Raw genomic sequence first — 15,271 nt, 5'->3', positions numbered from 1 at the left:
CATTCTGGCTGGTCATTGTTTCTATATTTTTGTCTCTCTCTCTATATATATTTATATTTTTATACCTAGCCATAGCCTCTAGATTGTACTCTTAAAATACCATTCTCTATTGGGATTCCTGGGTGGCTCAGTTGGTTAAGCGTCCAACTCTTGATTTTGGCTCAGGTCATGATCTCAGGATTGTTAGATCGAGCCCCTTGTTGGACTCCACACTGAGCATGAAGCCTGCTTAAGATTCTCTCTCTCCTTCTCCCTCTGCCCCTCTCCGCTCATGCTCTCACTCTCTTAAAAAAAAAAAAAAAATCATTCTCCATTAAAAGAAACCAGAGATTCTAGGAAAAATGGCTGATTCTGGATTGGAGGTAAGAAATGTTCCAGAAGAGTCTGGAACATCTCAAGATAGCAAATACCAAAGAACTACCAAAGACTTATTAAGGCCATGTCCAAATGACTCAGGAGTTCCCACTGGCCAAAAGATGGGACAATTTGAGATTCAATAAAGACAGGAATTTCATTGGATTGAAACACATCAAATATGTTTAAGTCCATAAATTTATAATGATATTTATTTATTTTTATTTTTATAGATTTTATTTATTTATTTGAGAGAGAGAGAGAGAGAGAGAGAGAGAGAGAGAGGGAGCATGAGTGGGGGGGCGGGGAGGGAGGGGCAGAGGGAGAAGCAGGCTCCACACTGAGCAGGGAGCCTGACATGCAGCTTTATCCAAGGACCCTGGGATCATGACCTGAGTTGAAGGCAGACGCTTAACCAAATGAGCCACCCAGGCGCCCCTATAATAATATTTAAATAAAAACTATCACCTTTTGAGGATGATAGGCAACCAATTCATTATCCTGAAAACTGAGTAAACAAAAGCAAAGGAAAAGCATTTACTGTCTTTCCTATATAAACGGTACTGCTAGACAACCAAACAGTAGATGAAGGGATGGATCACTTTGTAAAGTAGTAGAGCTAATAAAAATTTTTAAACTGCAGAATTCAAATACCACCAGCTTGTAACTCCAAATGAATTTGTTAATGGAGCTGAGACCTGAACATCATTTGCTGCTAAATTGAAATAGAACAAAAACCACGCACATGACTTGCACAAAGCAAGTCACTTATAGGGTTTGCCAAAGGAATGGAATCTGAGCCTGACCCAGCTGCTGGATTCAGCTGCCGATTCGCGGCACATCCAGAAGACGAAGGAAAATGTTCAACTGTACCATTAGTACATAGTCAGCAAAGTCCTGCCGTAGGAAATTTCATGGGTCAAAAGGCCAGAGTTTAACAGACACATTGTAATTAAAAGAAATGGATGGAGCATGTATTAGTCTCCGGTTGCTACTGTAATAAATTATGATAAATATGGTGGCTTAAAACAACACTAAGTTATTATCTAACTGTTCTGGAGGTTCAAAGTCTAAAATAAATTTTGTGGGGCTAAAATGTAGATGTTGTGGGGCACCTGGGTGGCTCAGTCGTTGGGAGTCTGCCTTCAGCTCAGGTCATGATCCCAGGGTTCTCGGATCGAGCCCTGCATCGGGCTCCCTGCTCAGCGGGGAGCCTGCTTCTCCCTCTCCCACTCCCCCTGCTTGTGTTCCCTCTCTCACGATCTCTTTCTGTGTCAAATAAATAAATAAAATCTTTAAAAAAATAAAAAAAATAAAATGTAGATGTTGTTAACAAACCACCTGCATCACAAGGCCCACGTGATGATCAAGTAACACATTGAAAGTGCTTCCAACTACCTAGAACAAGCTCACAGTCAATTAGAAAATGTTATTTACAAAAAAAGTCTGGTGACTATATGCAGAACAGGCTTCTCCCTGCCCTGCTTCCCATGTTCTGTCTCATGAGAGTGGGAGGAAATGCTGAGAGTGGGCCGGGTCCCGCACAGGCACACCCATCCTTGATTTCCTAGCATATGGAAGCACCCGTGGACCGCCCATCATCCCATCGAGAACAACTTAAATGTTAGACAGTTGGTAATGCTGAGAACAAATCTTACCCTCACTGGCCTGGTTTAACTCCCGGGAACATCACAAAATAAGCCTGTTCCCTTGTCCATTGGGTAGGTGCCCAAGCAAGAGGTAGCTCTCAGATTTTCTCCTATCCACCACCCTGCTTTTTCCGAAGGGGCGAAGTAACAATCAGACTTTTCAAAACATGGGCTATAACCACTCTTGGTGGTGGGCGGTGTTGCTAGGCAGCAGCCGCCTCCCTGGTCGAGCCTTGCCTGCCCGGCTTCCTCCCCCCTCCTCCCCCCTCCTTCCCTTGTTCCCCTTCCTTTCCTCCTGCTACAGGGAGTACTAATAAGCATAACTAACAGTTTGGGGGTCTTCAATGCACTGGATACTGTTGTAAGTGTTTTATATGAATTAACTCATTTATTCCTCATCCCAGGCCTAGGAGGTGGGCACTATTATTACCTCTGCCTTATAAACAAGACACCAAGAAACTTGCCCACGGTCATATGATTAGTTATATGGTGGAGGTAAGATTTGAGCCCAAGCTCTGCGAGTTTGGCTCCAAAACCTGCGCGTTTCACCACCACCTTCGGCTGCCTCTAGCCCTGGTACAATCAAGGTTTAGAGCTGGGTCTCAGAAAGGTAACATGGAGGGCTTCGGGGCCTACTTTCATCAGAAGCCTAAAAAACTAGGATAAGGGAATGCTTGCTGAGGTCCAGCCCAGCTAACAGAAATTCTCTGCACCTGATTAGAGAACCAATCAAGGCCACCATCATAGAGTATTATTTTCCTTTATCTTGCCACTCTTCTTTGCATGTGAATATTCCTGGGGAGTGGCTGGCCAAGGTCTGGTGCGGAATCTGCTCCCTGCCCCCCAATCCCCAGCCCTCGCACCACCACCGTATCTAACACAGACTGCCCTTTGGCATGTGAGGCCCTCTGTCCCATGCCCAGTGCTCTCTCCCCCAGGCTGAACGAGCTTGTTCCTTCAAACACATCCCTGTGGGGCAGCAGACAGATGCCTTGGCGCCTCAGGGCCCACGAGCCCAACCCGGAGCTCCACGCAGCTCAAAGGCCGACGCCACGAGCTCGGAATGGCTCCTGCGTGACCTGCTCCGCTCTGGGCACAGGGCCTTCCATCCGGGCCTGCCTGTTTTAGGCCCACAGGCCCTTGTCAACACAGGCTCAGCTCGCAGGGGCCCAGGGCAGCCCTCAACAAAGTGCAGCGTGGGACACAAAGCTCTGGCCTCCCCTCCTTCGGGCGAGTGGTTCTGGGAGGTTCTCTTTGCTTTCCAGAGTTTCCAGCAGAACCAGGCGTCCTTGGCAGTGACCCTGATAACACACACTCATGTCGTTTTCTTCTTCTTCTTCTGAGACTCCTTCCTGTTCAATCAGTCCTGCTTCTCAAGATCAGTTCCCAAATCACTTACTTGGTTGCAAGTTCTTTGTCTCAAGCTCTGCTTTTGAAGGAAGTCACACTGAGACAACTAGTGTCCAGACAGGCCCTCACCCTACACTTCTGCTCAGAAATGTGCTGCCTGTTCGTGGTGGAGAGATTTGGGGGTGAGGGCAGAGTTGCCACAACTTTGTGGGGGACGGGAGCAGCAGTCTGGTCAGGTTGGAGGTCCTAGGAGCCTCTCTCACAGCCAGAATGCGGGGCTGAAAGCAAATGCCAGAAGCAAACCTAAGGAGACTGACTGGGTGGGTCTCCAGAAGTGCTTGGGACAGAAAAACTTACAGGCCCTACACACATACTGGGGTGGCACCAACTTCTGCTCGAGGTTCCACCTGTCAGCCGGCCTGGATTTCAGAATTGCCAGCCCCCAGCACCACATGAGCCAATTCCTTAAAGTAAAAAAATATACATCTATCAGTCTGGGAAACCCTGACCCATACAGGTGTGCTGATTTTTATTAATCTACGTTAACCTTGTATGAACCTGGAGGAGTGGGTAAAGCGACTGGTATGTGTGATCAGTCCTGGGCCTCACCTAGCACTGGATGACTTCCTGAATATTGCTGGGAATTAGCTGGCCAATTCCAACAGGTTGCCCTTGAGTTTTTCTACATCAGAGTTCAGGTTTTGACACAGATTTGTTGATGTCAGGCTTCATGACCACGTGGCCCTTACTGGCTGAATCTGAGATGGAAACTCAGCAGATGGAGATTGCCAGGAGCCTGGTCCTTGCAGGGTCTGTGCGTTGGGAAGTGGAGCTGCAGCTGCTGCATGATGAACCTGCGTGACAAACTTGGAGGAGGCTCAGCTTTGAAAAACAGCAACACAACATCCTCACCCACCCACAGGGCTAAGGCCCAACTCTAGTGTTAGAATTCTTTAAAGGTTTGGTTCTTGCTCCCATTGTTACTCATCATTTTAATGATGAAACGTGGTTCCCTCACGGGGCCCATCAGCTGAACGGGGACTAGCCAGCAGCCAGGCTCCCATCTGTGGCTGAGGGACCTGGAGCTCTTCCTCACCTTCCAGGCACCGTGACGCTGGGGTCAGGAAGCACTCTGGCGGCAGCGGGAAGAGCCAAGGACTGCTGACTGTTGGGGACAGTGACCTCGGTAACAAATACTGGGAGATGGGAGGCCAAAGTGGGGAAATGAGGGACCTGTGGGGCTTCTATTTCATTTTTATTTTTCCCATAATTGTACACAAATACTGCTTCAAGAGTCAAATCCGTTAAAAACTCAAATAGTTTAAAGACTCAAAAATTGGACAGACTTATTTAAAAAAAAAAGCAAAACAACAAAGCTGCCTGCTCCCAACTTTCTCTAGAGAGCAACTACTGAAAATTGTTTTAAAGTGGCTTGTTTGGTATTTGGCTCCGTATCACATATCCCTGTGGGCTTTTCAAGGTTAAGAGCCCCTATGTTTTATAGTTGATTCTGTCCGCGAGGTGGGATAATCATTGATGGTTGAAAGGCGATTATCCAAATGATGACAGTTCATTACTTAAAGCTTCCGTAGAGGTTTTCCCTGGAGCAGATCTGAAATGTCAGAGGCAATTTCCAGGAAATGTATTTTTTTAAGTTCTTTCTGAAAATGTTGCCTCTTTGCAGACTTATCCTGCTACCTGCTGTAGTATTTGTCCTGAGAGAGCCCCTGTGCCATGGTCTCTGCAATGCTACAGCGAGGAACGAGGGCGGCAGAGCGCGCGGGGGCAGAGACCCTCCCCGCCACCAAAAGTTCAGGGTCCTCGAACACAGATGCTTCACACTGCAGGTTCAGGCTCGCAAAAATGCGGACCCTTCCAAGAGGCAGTCTGCTGTTCACGAAGAGCCGATAATGACTTCCCAGCTGTCCTTTCAGATTTTTTTTTTTTTTCCAGTTAAGACAGGGAATACTTGATTTAAACCCATCAGAGAAATGGACAGCTTGGGTCTGTAACAGAGTCGTGTTTTAAAGCATAGGTCAGTCATTGCATATGAGAGTATACACTGCTACCTACAAATGAACGGATCAGAGCACAACTTTTCAATATTTAAAACAGAATGAGCTTTCCTGTAAAGGCAGCATCTTTGTGACTTTTTTTTTTTTTTTTAAAGATTTTATTTATTTGACAGAGAGAGACACAGCGAGAGAGGGAACACAAGCAGGGTGGAGGGGCAGAGCGAGAAACAGGCTTCCCACTGAGCAGGGAGCCTGACGTGGGGCTCGACCCCAGGACCACGACCTGAGCCGAAGGCAGACGCTTAAGCGACTGAGCCACCCAGGCGCCCCACTTTGTGACATTTTTAACTGAAGTAATTTCTCTCTTTCTACAGAATCCACACCATCCTCCTCAAAATCCTTCTCAAGAGCAGCCATGTCCTCATGGGCCTCAGAAAACTCCCTCCTCTGTGCCCTGGCCCACATACCAGTGAACAGTGAGGCCCGGGCCTCAGCGATGGCTCCGGTGTTGCTCAGCAGGCTCACCGCTCGCTGTACTTTGGCTGGGTCTCCACCAGGTACCCTAGTCGGAGGCAGGTAATTCATGCCAACTTTGAAGCCACTGGGGCACCAGTCCACAAACTGGATGGTATGCTTGGTCTTGATGGTGGCAGCGGCAGCACGGACATCTTTGGGAACCATGTCTACCATGATAAGATGGGCGGGGAGCCGTGTGTTTGCCGTGGCGAGGGTCCCCTTTCACCCTCCAGTTCGCTGGCTCAGAGCACACGCTGGTGACCTCTGCTACAGAAGGCTGATGGTGGGAGGCTTTCTCAGCAGATGCGGCCAGAGGGAAGTGGATGCAGAGATAGGGCACCAGGCTGGTCTGGACTTCTGGCCTCTGTCAACCCTGAGGGAAGCAGTGATGGAGGACACAATTTGACCTATCAACCTGTTCAGGCTAGTGTAGGTTGGGCATTCAGTATGGAGGTTTCTACATGTCACAGATGGGCTCGTTGTCTACCATGAAGGCACAATCAGAGCACCCTAGGGTGGTGTGGGTCATGAGGATGGAGTTGCAGGGCTCAACTACAGCTGTGGAAACCTGGGTAGAGGGTAAATGGAGAACTCCAGCTTGGACTTGTTGCCATAATGGCCAGAGAGACGTTCCATCAGCAGGGAGGTGAACCCAGACCCCATTCCTCCTCCAAAGCTGAGGAAAACCAAGAAGCCCTGAAGACCTGTGCACTTGTCAGCCAGTTTCTAAATTCCATCCAAGACAAGGTCAATGATCTCTTTACCGATGGTGTGGTACCCTCGGGCACAGTTATTGGCAGCATCTTCCTTGCCTGTGATGAGCTGTGCAGGGTGGAGGAGCTGGTGGTGGGGGCCGGCGGGAACTTCAACAACTGTGGGTTGGAGGTCTACAAACGCTGCCCCGGACACATGCCCGCCAGCCCCAGTCTCACTGAAGACGGTGTTGACGGAGTCATCTCCTCCCCCTTGTCTTGTCACTTGACGTCTGACCATTGGCTAGAGGCCGCGTTCCAGGCAACAGAGCTCCCAGCAGCCACTGCCAATCTGGACCCCAGCCTGGCCAGCGTGGATGCAGATGCACTCACGCATGATTGCTGCTTTGCAGCTGCCCAGCGGATGCCCAAGAGGAAGGGGAGAGAGGTTGTTGCTTCTTACAGCGCGGGTGGATGTAAGAGAACCTCTCCAAGATTACTTTTCTTTTCTTTTTTCTTTTTTTTTAATTTAAATTCAATTAGCCAACATATAACATATCATTAGTTTTTGATGTAGTGTTCAATGGTTCATGAGTTTCATGTAACACCCAGTGCTTTTAACGGAAGACACGAGTGTGAGTTCCTGCCAGGATGTCTATTTCATCTTCCTGGGACCCAGAAGTTTCATGTTCTCTCCTTCCTCCCCCATCCCATAACCTGCTTCGGAAGGAACTGGAGAAGCCGTGTCACCCTGCGGAAGCAGTCACTGATAGCCGCCAGCGTAACAGTGACCACATTATCATATGAAATATATAAATGATTATCCATGATTCAAAGCATCATGATCATCGTGTACGACACGATCACTAGGGTTTCACTGACCTGCATGCTTCCTGTTGTCCCACGACTATGTCTTTTTAGGATTATACTATGTAATACGTACAGTCAGCTGAAGAAGTTCTCTCCTAACCACCCCTCCCCAACCATTAATACGTTTTCTCCTATATCTGTTCTTCTGGAGGAACTTTAAAAGTACACATTCCAAATTTTAAAGTCCTGTGTGTGTGTGTGGTGGTGGCGATAGGATCTGATTCTGTCCGATGGACGTGGTATTCCAGGAAGTAGGGCTGGTTTCACTGCTCCGGGTCTCCCCTTCCAGGAACGTGCCCCACCCCTTCACTCGGTCACCTTCCAGCCTCCCACCGGGGTCTGTCTTGTCCCTTGTAAAGGAGCTGCACGTTAATTTTTGTGAGCCACATCTTTCTTCCCTCTCATTTTCCAGCTGGTTATTGTCATTATTATTTTTTTTAAGATTTTATTTATTTGAGAGAGAGAGACAGCTAGAGAGGGTACACAAGCAGGGGGAGTGGGAGAGGGAGAAGCAGGGAGAGAGGGAGAGGGAGAAGCAGGCTTCCTGCTGAGCAGGGAGCCCGACGCGGGGCTCAGTCCCAGGACCCCGGGATCATGACCTGAGCCGAGAGCAAGCCCTTAACCAACTGAGCCACCCAGGAGCCCCTGGTTATTGTTATTACATAAGAAAAGCATTACGCTTTGAATATTTATTTTCCAGCCAGTCACTTTCTAGAATTACCGTATTCATTCTAAGTGTTTTCCAGTTGATTTTAATTTGTTTTCTAGGTAGGTGATTATATCATCAAACAAATTCTTGTCTCCTTTTCAATATTTATAATTCTTGGACCATTCAGAATTGAATGAGAATACCTCTGGTGTTCCAATGATTTTGTTAGACATTTTCTATTATGTTAAAGAAGTAGCATTTGATTACTGTTTTACTATGGATTTTTTTTTTAATTCTGGGAAATTTTTAAAATTCTTTTTTAATGCTGGATTTTGTTCAGATAAAGACTCTGTAGCCAGACTTTGGGGTCAGGTCCCACTGAGCAAGTGGAATGTGGAATGCTGAGTGTCAGGAAGACAAATCCGGTATCGGTGCATACCCGTATTTAAACGTCCAGAAAGCTTCAGTAGTTTCCCGGGACAATGGGACGGTGTATTTGGAATTAGCTTATTCCAGATAACCCAGGACTGTTCCAGGTGGGATTAACAGCATGCCCCCTCAACCACCTTTTGCTCTCCCATCTATCCCTGCCCTCCCTGCCCTGTCCACCCTGCTCTCATTGTAGGGACATGTCCCAGGCCCCCCGCGAGCCCCAGTCCCTCTCTGCCCCACTAATGGAGGCACTGGAAGGAAAAAAAAAGGGGGAGCTGAAGGAGGTCCAGAGTATTTCTCTGCTTTCTGGGGTGTCCCTGGAAGAAGCTGCAACACCTCCTTGGTGGCCAATTACATTCCCTTCCTTTGATGGCCAAGCGACAGTCAGATGACCCCAGTTTGGGGGCTTCTGGTAGAACCACCTCCAACCACCTCTCCTCCTATTGGAGCCCCAGCCCAAAGGGCAGCAGGAGCAGCAGGGCCGGCTCCGTGGGCTTGCCAGCCCGCAGCCAGGCAGGGACTGTGCTGGGTTTGATGCTCCATATTAAATTCTTTCTGGCTGCGACATGTGCAGTGGACCCTAACAGATGGCCATCATAGTCCTCCATGGCTGCAGACGACACTCTCGTCCTCCAGCCTGAGTCCTGATGTAGGCGTTGGGTTTTCTCGTGCACACTATTCTGCTGTGTGTGTGTGTGTGTGTGTGTGTGTGTGTGTGTGTGTGTGTGTGTGTGTGTGTGAGAAGTCTTGAGTCCTAGCACCAGGACCTCTCCTTCCCAGATTGGCCTGGAGGGCTGGAAACAGCTGCTCCACAAGGCCGTACAGTTGGCCCAGAGCACGGAGGACTTCAGACAGGCCTTTCCGCAAAGCACTAGGAGTAAGGGGTGGTGCCACAGGCTTCAGAGAGGGCCGATGGTCCATCCTTGTTAAAGAAAATGTGTTGATGGGTATGCCAATCACCTAAATTCTTCCTTTCTCAGCAGCTTAACCACTATGTTGGGGGCAAAGCCAAGTCCAGCTTTTCTGTGGATCTCAGTCAATTCTTCCACAGTCCCTAACATGGCCTTAGTCTCAAAGACCTTTCCTTTTCCTATTTAGTTGGAGGAAGAATAACCACTATGGTGGTTAAGAGCTTGGGTTTGAATCCAGCTCTGCCACCTGCTAAGTGTGCAGTCTTGAGCGAATTACTTAACCTCTCTGTACCTTAGTTTTGTCGTCTATAAAATGGGATTAATAGCAGCACCAACCCTTCCTCAGCTTTAAATCTCTCCCTGACTCCTTGCCCCCACCAGTCAAACTCCAAGTCTTCGGTGTGCAGCATGAGGACGCCCTCCCCATCTGCCCACCTCTGCTGTGTTTGGAGCTGCCTGCTTCCATGCTAGAGGCGGGCACACAGCCAGCCTCCCTTAGCTCAGCCCTGATTTGCAAGGCAGTCCTACTGAGGTGAGGAGAGCACGTTTAGACAATGAGGGAACTTGCCCATTACCCATGCGTGGCAGAGCGGGGGTTAGCGTAGTGTCTGCGAGATGCCGACGTCCTTCCTCCCCACCTGGCCCCTCACAGCCCCAAGTGCTTCCAGAATATTCCATGCTGTTTCATTCCTCTGTCTCCTTGCTTATACACTCTTCTCCCTGGTGCACCTAGAAAATTATGAAAGTGAATTTGGCCAAAGCAAGTGGTGCAGACGTGAGGGAGTGAAGACAGTAGACAAGAGTGGGGAGCCACGGAGGGGCGCAGTCAAAGCTGTTTTCAGAGATTTTCGAGCAGGGGGGTGAATACGCCCCCCACGCCCTCCTTTTCCTGAAGGGCGAGCCGTGGCCTTCTCCTTGGGTTTCTGGCATGAAAACCCGTGGCTTCCACATTTCAGGCTGAGGTGGAAAAGTGCACACAGCGTGTCTGCATCTGATACGCGGAGGGAGACTCTGGCTTGGTCCTGACTGTGCAGTTGTCATGGCAACACATAATTGTGACTAGAAATGGGGATCAATGCCTAATCACTGACCACGGATCTGCACATCTTTTGTTTCCGTCTCCACAAAGAATTTCCTTCAAGACGGGTACATCCCCGGCAAAACACAGACGGGATTCCTAACCCTCTCTGTGAAGCACTGCGTCGTCTTGCTGGGGACCGAGGATGGGAGGGGGGCTGGCAGCTCGCCGTGGGGGCCGAAGATGGGGGGCCTGGCAGCTCGCCGCGGCGCCCACACGTTCCAGGAGACTGTGCCCCTGCCCCCAGGCTTGCTTTCGCATCCCACCTCCTCACGCTATCTCCGGTTCGGCTTCTCCAGGGCCACCCCTCCTCTGAGAGCAGAGCTCTGCCGAAATCGTTCCTAGGATTTCACGAGTCCCATGGCTTATTCCAACTGTTATTACTGTCATTAGAGACTATCCTCCCTTCAAGGTTCAGCTCCAATCTTCTTCAGGAAGCACTCCCAGCACCAAATATTAGTGATAATCCCTCTGGAACCAAACGAGGCCTTCTTCCTCCCTTCACCATCCCCCACAGCTCCTGGTCTGCATCACATCCGTTTATTCAACAAACACTATTGACTGTCTCCTAAGCACCAGGCACCGTAGTAGATTAGGGAGCACCGAACAAAACAAACATCTCTGACCTCATGGGACTTAAAACCTCCTGTGGGAGCGGACAATAAACACAACATATAAGTAAATTAAGCATTAGGAGATATTAGGTATTAGCAGGTGACACGTGCCAAAGAGATGATAAATGAGCAAAGAAGGGAGATGCCAGGAAAGACTATTTCAATTTTTAAAAGGCCAGTCTGGGAAGGACTCACTGAGAAGTGGAATTTGAGTGGGGAGCTGGAGGAAAGGAGAAAGGAGATCATCCAGATATCTAGGAAAAGCACATTTTCAGGCAGAGGGAGTAGCCTAGGCAAAGGAGCCTGAGGTCGGAGGGAGTCTGGCATGTTGGGGCAAGAGCTTGGAGAACAGCCAGCCGGCTGGAGAAGGGGCGAGGAGGGGACGAATGGAGAGCCCATCATAAAGGCCTTGTAGGTCATCATGGGGACATGGGCTTTGACAAGAGTGAAAGGTAGAGCCTTTGGAGGGATTTTGGTAGAGGATCACTCTAACTATTGTTTTGAGGATGTACCAGGGGAGCAGGGTAGAAGTAGAAACCAGTTACCAGATGACAGACGATCCAGTTTGGACCAGACTGGCATGGAGGATGGGTCAGAAGCAAAGGTTCTGGATACACTTTGATGCAGGACCACCTGGATTTGCTGATGGGATTGGAAATAGGCACTAAGAAGGCGAGCAATCCAAGACAACTCAGTTTTTGGCTTGAGCAACAGGAAGGTTGGTAAGGCTATGGTGTGGTGGGTAGAAGGGCAGGATCCCGGTTTGGGGTATGGCCGGTTAGAGATGTCAGAGAGATCCCCACCTGGAGAGGTCAAGTGGGCATCTGGATATACAAGTCTAGCGTTAAGAAAGGGGTCAGAGCAGAGATCCAATCTTAGTGAATGGATGACTTATAAAGCCTGCAGGCTGAGTGAGCACAGCAAGGGGTGAGTGTACCCGGGGAACAGAACACGTCCCAGCATGGAGACCCAGGCCACCAAGAGTCAATCAGGAGGAACCAGCAACGGCCAGCGAGGTGGACAGAGAGCCCCAGCGAGAGGTCAGGGAGCCAGGGAAGGAAGTGCTTCGAGAAAGAGGGAGAGACCAACTGTTCAGCGCTGCTGGAAGGTGAGTAAGATGAGCACTGAGGACTGACGTTGGGGGGGTTGTCAGCAGCTGGAGGGGTGTGGGTGGGAGAGAGCTGGCTGGTGGGCGCCCTAGGAGAGCTGGCTCTCGGTTGCGGATGCTTGGCACAATCGGCTTCATGTCTCCGGATGCCTGGGGAGAACTCCAGGCTATTCCAGTCAAAGTCTGTAGGAACAAGGCCCCCATTCATTTTGTTTTCAAGCTCACCGGGTGCCTCCAATATGTAGCCAAGAGGAAGAACCACTGCATGGGCGAGAGAAACACTGATGGAGCAGGAAAGAGAGGGAATGATGGCTCGAGGACAGCAGAACAGCGGTTTCTAGCAAAGAGAGAGTCAAGAGTCTTCTGTGGGAGTCGCTGCTGGTAGGGGGTCCGTGGGGGAGGGAGCCTGGCAGAAGTCCCCTTCTGACTGTCCCTTTGCCGGAGAAGTAGGAGGAAAGGTTACTGGCTGGAGTGAGGGGAGGGGAGCGTCTGAAAGGGCTGTGGAGGGGAGCAGGAGAGGGGAGGTACCTCGGAGGTGTCCTGTGGCCCCAGGCAGCACAGGGGTCCCTGTGGCTTGTAGCCGGTCCCTCAGGGTGAGATCACGAGGCCCGGCCACCCCCTCCCTGCCGCTCCGTGGCTCCGGGTGTCTGCCTCGGGGCCCTGCACACCTGCTGGAAATCCAGGCTGTCCGGTCCTGGTTGAAGCCCTCCGGGCCTTGCTGCTGCACCATCCTGACCACAGTTAGTGTCCTGGCGTCTCTACGTCTTCATCTGTGAAACAGTGACAGGAGCCTCCGCCAAAGGACGTGTGAGAGGTCACAGGTGGGCCGAGAGCACCCAGCACAAAGCTGTCGCACACACAGGCACATAATAAATGTTAGCTCCTGTGACAATTCCCGCTGGCCAGGGACTGGCTGCATTCCTCTGCGAGGGCCCCTCTCATCTCCTCTTGCGGGGCGAGGGGCCTGCACTTTCTCCTGGATGTCCTCCAGGGAGCACGCTGGCCATGTGGAAATGACGCGGTCAATAAATGGCTTTGGCCGAATCATTAGCTACTTCCTGAGCGTTTGTCTGGTCGAAGCTACAGGGTCATCGAAACCAAGGAGGAGGCAAAAGCGAGGTGCCAACTGCAGCCTGTTTGCTCAGCATCTTTTCCTTCACATTCCTCCCCAATTTATACACTCTGATTCTGGTCTTCGCTGCAGAGTTATAAATAAGATGAGTGATCTGTACCTCTCCTACTTCGGAGAAAACCATCTGAGATCATGTATAGTGAAAGGCACAATATAATAGAGCCACTAAAGCAAGGATAAGAAACAGGACTGGACAACACGCTGGGGGTTAGCACCAGAGACCCCGGCACCACAGAGAGCCAAGCGTCCTGATCTCTGGACTTCCTGAGGTTGAGGGGTACCTGCCTTTCTGAAGACAGCACTGCTAAATTTGCAGGCGTATATTTGTGAATTTGTGATGAAGGGTGATTTTTTTTCCTATGTGTTTTGGAAAATGCTCTTTACGACCCAACTTCCTCTGGGCTGGGTAGGAGGTGGGCACTGGTTTCACCCCCCCAAAGCCCACTGATGGTGAAAAGGGTGGGGCGTTTCTGTCCCCGGGCTAGTTAAGAGTGACCTCAGGGGAAAGGGGCACCCAGCCACCCTAATACCGAAAGGCAGGAAGGCTGGATTTCGGGGTCCCTGTCTGTAAACCTCCAGGATTGCCTGAAGTGGAGGGCTGTCCTTCGTGAGGAACCCGAAGACCCCATCCCTGTGTGAGGAGGCCACAGCACCAGACGGGGAGGAGCCGGCCTGGCAACATTCGATGGGGGCTGTGATGTCACTGCAGATTCTGTAATCAGAAGTATCGCACGGGGCTCCGACGTCCTAGGGCCGAGCCCCACGTCCTGGTCCCACGTGGTCAGCTGCCTCTGCTCCAGCTGGACGTCACTCCTGCCCGGGGTCTCTGAAACGCCCCTCCCAGCAGGCACGACAAAGCAAAGGATGACAGCTTCACAGGCTTCTCTGACACACGGGACATACAGGGATGATGAGCATAACTCTATTTAGAGAGGGCTTCACGTCCTGCAAACTGCTGGTCCACACACCTCCTCCTTCAAGCCTCAGAGCAAAGGGCCAGGCGAGGCGGATGCCCATCGTGTAGATGAGGAAGCTAAGGCATGCACGGCTGTCGGCGCTGGGGTGGGAGGGGGCCACAAATCCTTCCTCACTGAAAGGGGAGACAGAGCGGGGGCCTCGGAAGGTCCCGTGATGAGGTTGTTGCTACACTCAGCTCACACACTGCAGGTCAGAAGGAGTCCTCCGGGAGGCAGGGCGCAGCCACTGGCTGCCACCAAGAGCACAGCTGGCCCCCAGCCGGCTGTCACACCAGGGGCTCCCTGCAAAGCCGCTCTGCCAGATGACATGATGTGTCACGAGAACGCGCGAATTCTCTGGCCTTGACTGGAGATGAGCCACTCTCTGCCTTAATTAAAATTGAAGCCTATGGGTGCTAAATGTGGCTGTTGCTAAATGTAAATTGTCTTTCATTTACATTTGGAATGGGTCCCCCTGTCCCCTTCCTGTGCATTAACTTTCACGTGGTAAGATCTGCGTTTTGTTTTTTTTCCTCCTGAGAGTTATTAAAGGACCCTTGGAGTTAGAGGCTCAGGTGGGTTCAAATATGGGGCTCGGCCCAAATCCCCAACGGACTTCGTCTCTCGTAACTTCTGGTGTGGTCCCCGTGCCACCCGGGCTGGTTAAATCACAGAGTCAGGGCCTTGAAGACTGACCATAACAGAGCATCGAGTCAGATGCTGGGCGTGGCTGGGCCCCCGAGAGCTGGGTTTTTAGGAGGCCTGCACCCATGTGATCCGGTCCCCTCTCCGGCAGGCCCTGACCCCATGCGGAGATGCGCCATGTGCTCTCTACTCTGCGGGCTGAGGTCGGACCCTACTTGGTTCCAAAACCAATCGGGACAGCCTTGAAAAGTACAGCAGAAATAGCCTTTTAGCCAGCAACCGAAAGCAGCAGCTGCCTAA

General features: G+C 50.7%; 1 pseudogene; it reads right to left on the bottom strand.

Annotated features, from left to right (window-relative positions):
- Positions 1–5,530: 5,530 nt before the first annotated feature.
- LOC114198005 (tubulin alpha-1A chain pseudogene) lies at positions 5,531–8,714 on the bottom strand (annotated as a pseudogene).
- Positions 8,715–15,271: the final 6,557 nt, after the last annotated feature.

The sequence above is a fragment of the Eumetopias jubatus genome, unplaced genomic scaffold (genome assembly GCF_037043125.1).
Source record: "Eumetopias jubatus isolate StellerSeaLion01/CBP00866 unplaced genomic scaffold, mEumJub1_p1.0 scaffold_14, whole genome shotgun sequence".
Classification (NCBI taxonomy): domain Eukaryota; kingdom Metazoa; phylum Chordata; class Mammalia; order Carnivora; family Otariidae; genus Eumetopias; species Eumetopias jubatus.
This window is presented reverse-complemented; position numbering and strand designations above follow the sequence as displayed.